This window comes from Ictidomys tridecemlineatus, chromosome 5, assembly GCF_052094955.1.
Source record: "Ictidomys tridecemlineatus isolate mIctTri1 chromosome 5, mIctTri1.hap1, whole genome shotgun sequence".
NCBI lineage: Eukaryota > Metazoa > Chordata > Mammalia > Rodentia > Sciuridae > Ictidomys > Ictidomys tridecemlineatus.
Window position 1 is genome coordinate 152,937,980 of NC_135481.1, and position 13,782 is coordinate 152,951,761.

Below are 13,782 nucleotides of genomic sequence, written 5' to 3' on the forward strand. Positions count from 1 at the left end.
AATGTCCATCATATTCCACAATCATTGCTAATCCTCTGCCCCCTCCCTTTCTCTCCCACCCCCCACCCCTATCCAGAGTTCCTCTATTCCTCCCATGCTCTCCCTCCCTACCCCAGTATGAATCAGCCTCCTTATATCAGAGAAAACATTCAGCACTTGTTTTTTTGGGATTGGCTAACTTCACTTAGCATTATCTTCTCCAATGCCATCCATTTACCTGCAAATACCATGATTTTAGCACTCTTTGCTGATGATATGATTCTATACCTAGAAGACCCAAAAAAGCTCCACCAGAAAACTTCTAGAACTAGTAAATGAATTCAGCAAAGTGGCAGGATATAAAATCAACACCCCAAAATCAAAGGCATTTCTGTATATTAATGACAAATCCTCTGAGAAGGAAATGAGGAAAAACTACCCCATTTACAATAGCCTCAAAAAAAAATACTTGGGAATCAACCTAATGAAAGAAGTGAAAGATCTATACAATGAAAATTACAGGACCCTAAAGAAAGAAATCAAAGAATATTTTGGAAGGTGGAAAGATCTACCTTGCTCTTGGATAGGCAGAATTAATATTATCAGAATGACCATACTATCAAAAGCACTATACAGATTTAATGTAATTCTGATCAAAATCCTAGTGTCATTCCTCATAGAAATAGTCATGAAATTCATCTGGAAAAATAAGAGACCCAAAATAGCTAAAGTAATCTTAGCAGGAAGAGTAAAGCAGGTGGCATCACTATACCAGACCTTAAACTATACTACAGAGCAATAGTAACAAAAACAGCATGGCATTGGCACCAAAACAGACCAGTAGACCAATGGTACAGAATGGAGGACACAGAGACTAACCTACGAAATTACAATTATCTTATATTAGACAAAGGTGCCAAAAACATGCATTGGAGAAAAGATACCCTCTTCAACAAATGGTGCTGGGAAAACTGGAAATCTATATGCACCCCTATCTCTTACCATGCACAAAACTCAACTCAAAGTGGATCAAGGACCTAGGAATTAACCCAGTGACTCTGCATCTAATAGAGGAAAAAGAAGTCCTTAATCTTCATCATGTGGGATTAGGCCCCAATTTCCTTAATAAGACTCCTATAGTGCAAAAAGTAAAACCAAGAATCAATAAATGGGATGGATTCAAACTAAAAAGTTTCTTCGGAGCAAAAGAAACAATCCGTGAGCTGAACAGAAAGCCTACATCCTGGGAGCAAATTTTTACCTCTCACACATCAGATACAACACTAATCTCTAAGGTATATAAAGAACTCAAAAAGCTAAGCATCAAAAAAGAAAAAAAAACACAAATAACCCAATCAATAAATGGGCCAAGGACCTGAATAGACACTTCTCAGAAGATGATATACAATCAATCAACAAATATATGAAAAAAAAGTTCATCACCTCTAGTAATTAGAGAAATGAAAATCAAAACTACTCTAAGATATCATCTCACTCCAGTCAGAATGGCAGCTATTATGAAGACAAACAACAAGAAGTGTTGGTGAGGATAGGGGGAAAAAGGTACACTCATCCTTTGCTAGTGGGACTGCAAATTGGTGCAGATAATATGGAAAGCAGTATGGAGATTCCTTGGAAATCTGGGAATGGAATCACCATTTGACCCATATATCCCTTTCCCCGTTCTATACCCAAAGGACTTAAAAACAGCATACTACAGGGACACAGACACATCAATGTTTATAGTAGCACAATTCACAATAGCTAAACTGCGGAACCAGCCTAGATGCCCCCCAAAATGTGGCATTTATACAATGGAATATTACTCAGCAATAAAAGAGAATAAAATCATGGCATTTGCAGATAAATGGAGGACATGATTTTGAGAGAAAAAAAAAAAGAAGGTTTATTGCTTTTTCCAGAAAAGAAGAAACACAGGGGACTCTTGTCTCAAAGGCAGCGATTCTGCCCCTCAGCAGGTACAGGGTACTTCAAAGAGGTGATTCAAAGGCTACAGTCAACACATTCTCTGTTTGGAGTTGTAATTTACTTGTTAATTTGGGGGCTAGTAATTCCTAAGATCTTTGGGTATCATCCCCAAAGTTTGGATGACTTAAGTTCCTGAGGTAGATGTGTCCTCAGAGACAGATAAAGAAAGATAATCCTGTTTCCCCTGAGATTAGGGAGAGGGAGAGATTAGAGAGAAGCAGGGAGAGAGGAAGAGAGAGAAACATGTCCATTTAAAAAGTAAATTTCAGTGGCAGAGCAGAAAGGGCTATATTCAAAGCAAGAAGTGGATCACTATTACAGTCCCAGGCTTCTCTTGTCTCTTTGGGATGGGGCTACTGGTTGGCTGGGTTTGCCTTTCCCACTTTCTAACAGAGGAAACTGAAATTGGCGGTACTTAGAGTTGACTGCTTGGGACAAACTGGGGCAAGTCCTTTCTGGGGCTGGTCCACAATAGACATTTGCCAGGGGACCTGCTACCACCTTCTTTCCCTGCAATCCCCTTGACTTCCCCTGGGTGTGGAGCCTGTGGGGAAGCAGGCTGAGGTGAGGTGTGACCTGATGTGGTCATAGAGGCTCAGCCTCTCCTCTAGAACTCCCTAGCAGCACTGCAGGGCAGATATATTCTGGGAGTAACTGGGGAGCTAGATTCTGAGATCAAATTTAAATGGCTGCAAATCAGCAGCATGGTTCCTAGGGCTTTGTCAAAAATGCAAATTCCAGGTGGGTTAAATTAGACCCTTAGGGGTCAAGAATTAGGCAAAGTATAAATCCGAGGCCAAATCTGACCCAGCCTGTTTTGTAAATAAAGTTTTCCTGGAACACAACCACACTCATGGGTTCAGGCCTGTCTTGCTGCTTTTACACTTTGGTGGCACTGCAGTTGAGACAGGGACCATAAAGCTCACATGCTTCATCTGGTTCTTTGCAGAGACACTTTGCTGACACGGCACCACTGATTCTCAGCCTTGGCTGCACCCTGGGATCATCTGGGGATTTGAAAACAACACTGATACCTGAGGCCCTGCCAGAGATCCTGGTTTCATTGGTCTGTGGTATGGCCTGGATACTGGAATTTGGAAAACTCCCCAGGCGATTCTAGTGTGCAGTCAGGGCTTTAAGACCTGTGCTGTTTTTCAAGGTTTCTAATCTATTTAGCCAGCTTTGCTTCCATGCCTAGCCCTGCACCCTGTCCTGGACGAGAGCTGGGAAATGAAATTTCCTTTTCTCAAAATTTTTCTAGTTCTGAAGTGTGGTGTGAGTTTAGGATTCACACTCCTTTCCTGACTCTTGGTTTTGTTGGCCCACTGTGGTTTGGTCCTGGCTGGGCCAGATATCTTTCTAAGGGGCTGATAGGGCTGCTTTTCAGGACTCTGATGCTGATGGAAACACTGTTCCTGTATAGCTTTTCTTTTCCAGGTTCCAGCACACAGTGGACTAGAAATCAGAAGGGCTGGAAGTTGGGAATGGGCCATGATGTACTAGCCAGGGAAATTGGACTGGCTAGGGCTAGGGCTGCCTCAGCATATACTGAGTGCAGCAGGTCCTTTATGAGGAATCTCCGATTTCTAATACTGTGTTTGTGTTCACACCTTTAAAGACTATCTTTTTTATTGTGTACGAAAGAAAAATATTCAGTGCATGAAATACATAAGCTTATCATTGATCAAATATGAGAAAAATCTTTCACCACTCAGACAGAATTTCTGTTAACATCTTGGCACATGCCCTACTAGTTTTTATGTCAAACATGGAACTCTGAACAAAATCAAGTCACTTTGCAGCAGCTCTGTGGGGCTGGTGGAGTGGAAAATACCCTTTTAGCATCTCAAGAAGCAGAGTCAGGGCTTTCATTTCAAATGTGAAGGTGGAATAGACTGTTATTTATGTGGGTGGATATATAACTTTGGGAGATATGAACCTGCTTACTCATGGTTCAATATTCTCTGGGGATTGTGCTAACTGCAGATTCTGATGCTGTTGAACTGAGCTAGATCTACGAATCTGTATGTTTGGCCAGGTCCTGGGAGCCATATTTGAATTCTAAGGTTGTCTTAGTCCATTTTCTGTTTCTATAACAGAATACCCAAGGTTGGACAATTATTAAGAGAATAGTTTTTTTTTTTTTTTTTGACTTTTGGTTCTGGGGGTTTGGAAGTCCAAGATCTGGTGGCAGCAGTCAGAGTGGCAGAAAATATGAATAAACCCTCTAGCTTAATTGCTTTTTTTTTTTTTGGTATTGGGGATTGAACTCAGGGGCACTCAGCCACTGAGCCCCTCAGCCACTGAGTTACATCCCCAGCCCTATTTTATATTTTTATTTAGAGACAGGGTCTTACTGAGTTGCTTAGTACCTCACTTTTGCTGAGGCTTTGAACTCAAGATCCTTCTGTTCATTGGCTTTTAATTGACTTTTAAAATCATTAAGTCTGGAAGCTATGCAGCTGAGATTCCTGCTAGCTTTGCTGTAGATGATATCTCTGACATGTGGGTCTTGATGACAACAATTTCCTACATTACCTTTCAGGGACTTGTAGGCTTCTCTTGTCAAAACCATTGACCCTTCACTTGGGCCTGAGCAGGTATCTGAAGTGTGATGTTTTAATGTCAGGTCTGAAAACTCCACCCTTAGATGATGTTAATGCTGCCATTTTCTGAACCAATGAGCAGACATGAAGCCTGATTATGCATGCACAGGCCAAGGACCACTTCACCTCTAATTACCTATGCCCATCCCTTAAATAGCCCCAAACCCTATCCTGGGTTTGAAACTTAGGTCCCCCACTTCTGTGCTTGCACGTGCACACACACACACACACACACAGTGGAAAGGTATCATTTGGGAAGGTATAGTTTATGCCCATGTGTGGGCTTGGGCAGGTTGAGATACGAAGCCCCAAGTTCTAGCTGAGATAGTCATCTGGGCCCAGGGTTGAATCATATGCTGCTGCTGATGGGGTCCCACCGTTCTTACTAATGCAAGAAGGCAAGGTGGAGGTGCCCCACCTCCATGCCCCCTCCTGCACCCCACTAGCTGCCCTGCAGGATGACTTTCCAAAGGTGCAGCTCTATAGGCTGCTTCACCAACAAGGCTGCAAATGTCTTTTCTCCATCAAAATACATTTCCCCAGAGAACATAATTATGCTGCCAAAATTACTCCATGAAGCTTAGGGATAAGATGAAGAGTACATGAAATGAAATGAGGCAGTTTTATCTTGAAAAAAATCTGAAGAACTTGAAGCAGCTTAAATGCACAGCTGGTGAAACAGCTCCTAAGTCTGGGAAATTAGAGCGATTTCATTATTAATATGATTTCCTTTCAGTGTATTAGCAGCTTTCCTTGTGGTAGGTGGCATGGGTGAAAAATGGTTGCCTTTTCTTATGTTTGATGGTGACTGTTTTTCAGCCTATTTGGGGTAGAGCAACCCTCTTCCCCTGCCTGCCCTGGTTTCTGCAGCACCTTCCTAGGAAGGACTCAGATTCTGGGGAGCAGGTGTGATGCTCCAAGGACTGAACAAAACAACCTACTCTTGCTCTTCCAGCCTCAGCTGAGGACCCCAAGCCTTGTCCTCTGCCTCCTGTTCTCCTTGGGGAAAAGAGGCTTAGGTTGGAAGATATATGGGTTTAGCAGTTAGCCAACTCTGTATCTGAATCCAAGACTCTTTATTTTCTAATGGGGTGATCTTGGGTAGCACATGCCATCTCCCTGAGCTTCAGGATTCTCATCCCTAGATATGGATTGCAGCATTGCTGTTGGAAGCACAAGAGAGTGACTTTGGCATTCGAAGTGCCTGATTCCAGGAGAGCTGGGGGAGTGCAGGGATTCCTCCCAGAGCTTCTGGGTTCAGAGTTCAGCTGTGAACCAAGTTCACTGTTTTCCTTGTCTTCTAATAGATGGGTCATGGAGCCCCGGATGGGGCAAATTCTGCCCACAGAGAGATGTGAAAACTGTTCTTGGGAGTCATGTTGGGGTAAATCACTGAAGATTGTGGACTGCTGATTTTCCTAGGCGCTACCCAGCTTCTTTTTGGGATTTTCTTTGTCCTGTTCATAACTTTCACATAACTTTCAGGGAAGTCTTTGGATCCAGGATGAGGCACCAATCACTCTGAAGGGATAACAAATGGAATGAGGTTTTTATTCTTAAACTGATATTGATTTTTAAGATCATGAAATATTTTAAACATACAGAAAAGCACCAAAGCACAATAGTAAGCACCTGTACACTTGCCACATAGATTCCCAATGTTCCAATGTTTGTAACTGTTCTGGAACAACTTGGTCCCAGTATATGAGAACTCCAAGGTGCTGTGAGACCTAAGTAAAGAGATGGGCAGGCCTAGGATTGCACAGGGTATGGTTTTTTGGGGAGTTACTGACTGAAGTATGGTCCTGGGTAGCACCAAGACCAAGTGGGTCCTTGCAGTTTGGGTCAGAAGGCGGGGTATATTTATTGTCTAGGACAAACATGACTTCATCTTAACAGGAATGAACCTGGTTTATCTTTAGCTGATATCAGACTCAGGCACATACTTGTAAATGTCTGCATACCTCTAAGATTATTTTGTCCATTTAACATTTGCTGTACTATGCATGAAAGACCAACTAGGGTTACTCTAGGGCAGTCATGGTGGTTATGAGTCAAGATGGCTATAATCATGTCAAGCTCCATATAATTTATGCCCTTTACTTCAGATAATTTAGTTTTTAAAGAAGCAAAACATTATAGGCTCAGTTGAAAGCCATTGCTGTATTTCCTCTCATTCCTCTGCTCTCTCTATTCCAACCAGGCACGCTATTCAGAATTAGATATTCAATCTTTATATTAATTTTTAAATATCATTATTGTTTGTGTGGCCACAAACAATGGATGTTTTGGGTTTAAAGGGAGGCTATTACACTGTTGCTATTCTGAAGTCTGCTGCGAGACCAGCCTGCGAGCTTCATAAAAGAAGGTTCGATGCATAGAAAATTACTAGTGAGTTTTAAAATTAAAGAGACATACTCTCATTTACCTTTATTTCCCAGCTCCAAGACGGCTTCTCCTAGCTCCTGCCTCCAGCCACCTAATGTGGTGGCAAGGTTTACAGAAGAGGCTAGCGAGAGAGGGAGAACGTGCCAGGGAGTGAGCTTTTATTGGGGAACAAAAAAATTCAAGGGAAAATCCCATCCAATGAAGGTCAAGGGGGGCAGCATCCCAAGGTCAGGGCCAGCAACTGGTCTTCGGGTCAGTGGTCAGGCACGCCTCTCTAGGGACAAGCCCTTGTGCCGGGTTTCTGTTCTCGACTAAAAGGCTCAGGGGTCACTCCAGTTAAACTGGGCTAACTGGGCTGCACGAAATAACCACACAAGAGACACAAATACCTTTTTCTTTGGGGTTGCTGTGACGCCTCCTCTGACCTTAAGGGTCCACAGAAAAAGAGAGAGCGAGAGCGCGCTGACCCCTTTTATTGAGGAGAAGCTATTCAAATGAGGCAAGGGGTCAGGTTTCAGGGGGCTGAGTCTATCTTCATGATGTCCACTGTCAGCAGGTTGACTGACACCTGGGTAGGCCACACCCAAGGGCACAGTCAAAGGAGGGGACACACACAAGGCCCTTCCATGGAAGATTCTATCCTAAACAGGGCAAGGGGTTATATTACAAAGGAACAGGTGAGCATAGCTTCACCCATGGGGCTGTAGCAAGACACACCCATTTCTGTGACTGAGCGCCTCAGCACCCAGCTGGGGAGTGTAACTCAGTCACCCATAAGCTTGGCCTCCCACACCCTCTTACCTGGGACAGGATGGGGAAGGCTCTGACACCGTTGCTTCTAAGCGCCTCTCACCCAGCCAGGGAGGTAACTCAAATCACGTGCGAGGATGGCCTCCCACATTGAAGCTCATTTTCTTTCATTCAACATGAAGTTATCAAAAAATCTTCTCATGCTCATACATGTACCCATCTGACAATGTCTTCCACAGTCCTGTGTATTTCCAGTCTTTCATTTCCAAAATCAGAGCTCTAACTTAGGTCTTTATGGGCACAGGTGAGATTCTCCAGGGTATTGCTGGGAAACAGGATTTCTGGTTGAAGTAAATGAGAACTAACAACCTTTCTAGACAAAGACAAATGGTCTCCTTGTTGGTCATGTTACCCAACCATGCCCTTTTTGCCCACCATGCAATATGCCAACCACGAAAACACAGAGTTCTGAAAAAGGGAAAAAATTTTCCTAAGGTGGACAGATGTGACGAAGTGAGAGTTCCAAATCTCAAATCTGCCTCCTTGAAAGTAGGTTTTTAAAGGTAAAATTTATGGGATAGAGAAACAGGGTAGTCTGAGGCATGGGGAAAGGTGATTTGAGGCCAGGAAAAGTAAAGTATTGATGATTTGTGCATGCTTAATCACACTTCACAGCTCTTCATAGGATGTATATTCAGAAGAGGGCATTAGCATATTCTGAAAGTGAAGATTTTGGCCTTTTGACATCAAAAGATCATTTATCTGACACTTGCACAAGCCCAAATGAAGGGTCAGTGGTTCCAACCAGTTTGAGCTATGTCTAAGTTCCTGAGAAACAACTTGAGCAATTATGACCCATCATAACCCGTATGTGGGAGGTTATACCATAGCAAAGCTAATGAAAGGGGGTGACCTCTAAAAGTGTTGGTAAAATAAGTAACTAAAAACAAGTGAAGCTAGAGGGTTTACTCAGGGTTTCCCTGTTTAAGTTATACTGGTTACTGTTCCTACTAGCAAAAGCTCCCTTAACTTTACTGTCTTGAAAATTCTTGAAATTTTCAGGTTTTCATTTTTTAAGCATTTACCCCCCCCAATTTAGTTCATGTAAAATTGTAATATTTGCATTTCCCTGATTAATGATAAATTTAAATCCATTTTCAATTGTTTGCTGACCATTTGGATTTCCTTTTCTGTGAAATACAAATTCACATATTTTTTCTACCAGGTTGTTTATATTTTTCAGTGTTTTAGACAAAATTTTTTACCTCAGTGACCAGAAAATCTGACAAGAACAACACAGAGGAGGAAAAATTTATGTAGAGCTCACGGTCTCAGTGCATAGGCAGGTGACTCCATTGCTCTGGGCCTAAGGTAGGCAGAACATCATTGTGGAAGAGTGTGGCAGAGGAAAGCTGCTAAGGACACAGGAAAAAGGCAGCACAAAGAGCTTTGCTCACCAGGGACAAAATATAACCCCCCAAAGCAACCCCAGTGACCAACCTCCTCCAACCATACCTTACCTGCCTACAGTAACCACCCAGTTAATCCCTATCAGTTGATTAATTCACCAATCAGGCCACACCTCTCATAGTCCAATCATTTACCTCTTAAAACTCTTGCATTATCTCACAGATTAACTTTTGGGGGAACATATCTAAACCATAACATTAAGATTTTTAAGGAGTTATCTACAAATATGGCTTTAATTCTTCTTAAAAATACATCTTCCAGATCTCCTAGTATGTGCCTTATCTTTCCCATCTTTTAAATAACAGCAGCAAATGCACCAGTATGTAACCTCTCTCTCCATTTCTCTCTCTCTCTCTCTCTCTCTCTCTCTCTCTCTCTCTCTCTCTCTCTCTCTCCTCTCTCTCTTTTCTCTCTCTGTTTGCCACATTGGGAATTGAACCCAATGATGCTTTTTCATTGAGCTACATTCCTAGCAAAAATCATGAAAAAAAACTAAGACAAGATCTTGCTAAGTTTCGGAGCCTGACCTCAGATAGCTGGGATTACAGGCACCATTATACCCAGCATAGATTTTTTTTTTTTTTTTTTTTTGTGTGTGTGTGTGTGTGTGTGTTGCTGGGAATTGAACCCAGGGTCTCCCACATGCTTGACAAGTACTCTATCACTGAGCTACATTCCCAGTCCTCAGTATGTAATCTCTTGTTTCGTTTAGGAGCTTTGCTCTTCTACAAAATCATAAAGATATTTCTTATCTATAGATAATAAGATCATAGAGCTCCTAAATTTTCCTTGATGCTACCATTCCCATTTAGGTCCCCATCCATCTGGAAGTGGTTTTGTATATGGCAGGAGGTAGGGACCTACGTCCACTCTTCCATTGTACTCATCAGTTAACCCAGTCTTGCTTCTCTCTCCCTTTGTCTCAAACTTTGCCTTTGCCTTATGCTAGTTGCAAGTACATGGGTCTGTTTCTGGGCTCCGCATTCTGTTCTGTTCCTTATTGTTTATTGTGTTCATTTTTGTGGCTTTATAATAAGTCTTGATATCAGGTAAAGCAAGTTTTCCCTTGAGCTTTTTCTCCTCAGAAACATCTGGGCTCTCTTAAGCCCCTTTACCCTTCCATGTACATTTTAGAATCAACCTGTTAATCTCTATAAAACAACCTTTTGGAGATTTTGATTGGATTACATTAAATCAGTTGCTAATTGTGGGGGACTGACATCATTACATTTCTAGCATTCCTATCCCTAGATTTTCATGTACTTAGGCCTCTTTAATGTCTCTCTTAATCCATTTTAGGCATTTTCCTCTTATAAAATTTCACATCTTTCATTAGGTTTATTTTTTATGCACTTTTAAAATTTGTTTAGTTTTTGCCTTTGTAATTGCTATTTTTCAAATTTTCTATTTTTTTAAGTTTCTAGAAATGCAATTGATTTTTGAATGTGATCTATGGACTTTGCTAAACTCTAAGTCTAGTAATTTACCTGTCACTGTTCTTTTTCTTGGGTTTTCCATGTAGACAATTAAATCAATTGTAAATGACAAAATCCTTTCTAATTCTTATATACTTAAAAAAGAATTTTACTTGTCTTCTTGTACTGGCTAAGCTCCTCCAACATGATGTTGAATAGAAATTGTGAATGTAGATGTTCTTGTCATGTTTGGATTCTATCATGTTTACATTGTGCATGAGGTTTGCTCAAGTCTTTTTATAGATATCCCGATTAGACTGAGCAAATGTCTTTCTATTCCTAATTTTCTAAGAGTTTTAAAAACTTTTATTGAAGGTCTTCTCCCCCCCCCCAGCCCAGTTTTTAATTTTGGCAACATACACATAACATAAAATTTACTATCTTAACCATTTGTAAGTGTTCAGTTCAGTGGTATTGAACACCTTGAAAGTATTATGCAGCTATTGTTGCCATCGATCTCCAGAAATCCTTCACTTTACAGAATGGAAATTATGTATCCATTAAATAATAACTCCTCATTCTATTTTCCCCCCAGTCCCTAGCATCTACCATTATTCTTTCTGTTTATTTTATTTTTACTACTTTAACATTTCATATAATAAAATTATATAGTCTTTATTTTTCTTTTTGTGATGGAATTATTTCACTTAGCATAATATCTCCAAGGTTCATTGATGTAGCATTTGTCAGAATTTCCTTCTTTTTTACAGATCAAATAATATTTCATTTTTTTGTGATAACAAATTTTGCTTATCCATTCATTCATTGATGGGCACTTGGGGTTTTTTCCTCACATTTTAGCTATTGTGCATAATGCTCCTATGAATATGGGCATGCAGATATTTTTTTGAGACCCTGCTTTCAGTTCTTTTGACTATATGCCCAATAATGGAATTGCTGGATCATATGGTAATTACATGTTTTATTTTTTGAATAAAAAAACTGCCATGTTGTTTTCCATGTTTGTTCCATTCTGCATTTCTACCAGCAGTGCACAGGGGTTCTAATTTTCCCACATCCTCACCAACTCTTGTTATATTCTGTTTTTAATTTTTTTTAAAGTGATCTTGAACATCTTTTCATCTGCTTATTGGTTATTTGTACATCTTCTTTGGAGAAAAGCCTATTAAAATTCTTTGCCCATTAAAAAAAATTGTTGTTTTTGTTAAGTTTTAGGAGTTCTCTGTGCATTCTGAATATCTGATAACCCCTTATCAGATATATATGCAAACATTTCCCCCCATTCTGGTGGGTTGCCTTTTTATTTTATTGATGGTGTCTTTTGATGCACCAAATTTTAAAATTTTTACAAAGTCCAATTGATCTATTTTTTTCTTTTTTATCTGTGCCTTTGATGTCATATCTAAAAAAGCATTGTCAAATCCAATTTTGTGAAGACTTTGCCCTGTTTTCTTCTAAGAGTTGTATAGTTTTACTTCTCACATCTAAGTCTTTGATCTATTTTGAGTTAATTTTTGTATGTGATATTAGGTAAGGGTCTAGCCTCATTATTTTGCATACGAATCTCTAATTTTTCTGGCACCATTTATTGGAAATGTTTTCCTCCTTTGAATGGTCTTAGCATCCTTGTTGAGAATTATTTGACCATATTTGTAATGGCTTAGTTTTGGCTTCTCTATTCAATTCCATTGGTCTAGATGTCTGTCCTTATGCAGATATCATATTGTATGGATTACTGCATCTATGAAAGTAAATTTTGAAACCCAGAAAATTGAGTCCTCCAACTTTGTTATTGTTTTTTCAGCACTGTGTTAATAATTCATGTTCTTTGAGATTGCTTGTGAATTTTAGGATGAATTTTTTGAATTCTGCAAAAATAATTGGAATTTTGATAGAGATTGCATCAAATCTGTAGATTACTTTGTGTAATATTGAAATCTTAAAAAATTAAGTTTACTAATTCATGAACATGAAATGTCTCTTAATTTGTTCATTTCTACTTTGATTTTTTTTCAGAAATGTTTTATAGTTTCCAGTATGTAGCATATGAAAATCAATCTTTGTAATACTCCACATTATTGGACAAAAAACATACAATCCTCTTAACTGATGCAAAAAAAGGAAAAAGTCTTTGACAAAATTCAATACCCTTTTATGATTATAAAAACCTCAAAAGCTAGGATTAGAAGGAAACTTTTAACATAATGAAAGTCAAATGTTAAAACTCTATAGCAGACATCATACTTGATGGTGAAAATGGAAAAATAAAAAAATCTTCATTTTATGTTAGGAATAAGACAAGGATGTCAGTTCTCAGTTCTTCTGTTCAACACTGCTGAAATTCCTTGTCAGAGCAATTAGGCATGAAAAATAAATATAGCAAATCTAAGTTGTAAAACAGGAAGTAAAATGATCTCTATTCACAGAAAACGTGATCTTATATCTCTAAAGATTATACACACAAAAATATTGTTAAAACTCATAAGTTAATTCAGTGAAGTAATAAAATACAAAATTTACACGGAGCTCAATGATATTTTTGTACACAATGTAAGCCTGCCCATGACAACGTTCCGTATTTGTCCCTACTTTTGGGTTATTGTAGTGTGAAATTTCACAGCCCAAATTCCTGCATCAGCTTTATAAGGCAGGAAACACAACACATTCCTCTTTTAGGCTATGAGATTCATGTATAAATCTCACCAACACAAGAAGGTACTCTTCCTTGGCTATGTCCACCACACTGTCAGTGGTAATGGGAAAGAAGTGAGCCCCAAGTGCAGCTCTCGCAGATCTCTAGTGTTGGTTTCTGCTGTTTTAGAACTGAGGATGTGTTAACCACTGTGGTCTGTGGCACTTCCTCAGGACCTCTTCACAGAACTTATCTGACACTCCAGCAGTGCTCAAAAGAGGTCAGGAGTTAAGAGACCTTCCTGGATTTCATCAGTTTCATGTCCATCCAGAGGTGTGTTTTGTTTTCCAAGGAGAATCAAAATCAAGAGTCAAAGACTTTCAGTATTTTTTGTTCTCCTTCTCTTCAATGGTTAACAGAGAAATATCTTCCTCCTCATTATCCCCTTCTGCACAGATACATTCTTCTGAACATTGCTGTAATTTCTTTATTTTTTTTTTCTGTTCAAAAGTTTCATCATTTTTTTTTCCTG